The following is a 1,821-nucleotide window of genomic DNA, read 5'->3' as shown; positions in this document are numbered from 1 at the left end:
GGGGAGGTTTGCAGCTTACCCATCTTCTGTTCTTCTGTCAACAGCTGTTTCAAGGTGGGAACCTCTTCCAGCCACAAGACTTGTCCAGTTTCCTGGAATGTGGGGTGGGTGTCACATAGGGGAAATGGAAGAGCCACAAGCGGCATGTCAATGAACCAGCAGTGGCTTCCAAGCCACTGAATAAGAGGGGTTTTTTGCCATTAAGTCACAGCTGACTTGTGGCAAACCCATGGGATTTTCAAGGCAAGAGACATTCAGAGATGGTTTACCATTGCCTGCCTCTGCATAGCAACCTTGGACTTCCTAGGTGGTCTCCCATCCAAGTACTGACCAAAGCCAATTCTGCTTAGCTTCCAAAATCGGATGTGATTGGCAAGCCTGGGCTATCCAGGTGAGGGTACTGAATAAGTATCACTGTCTTAATATATGCTTTGTGCTACACACTTCTTTCTTTTATTGACAAAAAAGACAACTTTCTGAGAGATTAAGACAAAGAGAGAAACATTCTAGAAGTAGAAATGTCAGAAAAGAATCCAGATTGGGGAAATGAAGTATAGTGACAAAGAAATTAAGCACAGTTTCAAGAAGTCAAATATCTTGTTAGGTCTGGCTGCTAATCAATAAGCACTTTCAGAAATGGCACTATAGGCTGTACTCTTTCGAGAAAATTCTCTGTCTTAAAAATAAATTACTCTCTCAGAGTGGAAATTAATTTTACACTGACTGTTCAAGGTACACAAAGTAGAAGTCAAATTTGCCTTTTTTCACTTTCTCATTATTTGTGGTGGTCTTGCTTGGGGGAATGGCCCTTAGAGAACATCCATGGATGACCATAGATTACAGCAGCTGTCACTGTAATTGATCCATGCTCAGGTTACACTTTGATAAGTACTTGCTTTTGAAGTGCTAAATCAGGAAACTAGAGACTTTCTGGTGTAGTTAAAAAAACTTTTTTACTACAGGGTTGTCAGCAAATACTGCTAACTAATTTCTCCTGGCCTGCTGTTCCTGTGATGAATTATGTTTAATTCTGGCAGCATTAACATTCTCACCCTTGGATATATTGATGGCTTTTCTGCTGTACATAGTCTTGCTGGCTGCCTTGGGCTAGATTGTAGAATTATTATTCCCTGAAGAAACTTGCCATGTCTTGCAGACTTTGTGCTTATCCAGAGTCTGGTTAATGTGGCGGGTTTAGATGTGGAGACTAAGGAGGAATAAAGAAGGCCTGTGCCCTTGGGTCAACAATAATTCATGTGTATGGCCTTTCCTTGTCATCTATTAATGAGCAGCAAATGTGAACCTAGTTTTGCCACATGTCTTGCACTTGAGGAATGGCAGCCAATTGCAGCTGACTGACAAGAAAACCTGAATGATAAGCATAAGATATCTTGAATAAATATGTGAAGAAGCTATCAGGTTTGTGCTTCTGGGATGGTTGAGAATTCTTGATGCTTGTCAGTTAAAGAACCTGTGCCATATGAGTTCCAGTATCTTCAATTTTTTCAAAGATTTTAATTTTGATTCTGAGTTTCTAGATTAGGGGTTTCATCTAGGGTTGTGCATGGGGGAAAATATCAGTATTTTTAGGTTAGGGTACAACATACCCCAAAAATATTGGTAAATGCTGATATTCCCAAATACCAGTATCGGTATTATATAGGGATTCAGGAAATACTTGGCATTGCCGAAAATATTCGGCTGTAACTTGAGCTGTGTCAGTTTCACTGCCCCTCTGCTTCCAAGTGGAGAGGGAGTGAAACTGACCTGCTCTCCCACCCATTTGCTTTCCCAGCTGGCGCCGGCTGGAAAAGCGAAGAG

The sequence above is a fragment of the Gekko japonicus genome, unplaced genomic scaffold, assembly GCF_001447785.1.
Source record: "Gekko japonicus isolate JY-2015 unplaced genomic scaffold, Gekko_japonicus_V1.1 scaffold1596, whole genome shotgun sequence".
Lineage (NCBI taxonomy): Eukaryota > Metazoa > Chordata > Lepidosauria > Squamata > Gekkonidae > Gekko > Gekko japonicus.
The sequence above is the reverse complement of the archived record's forward strand: the minus strand, read 5'-3'. Positions refer to the sequence as shown.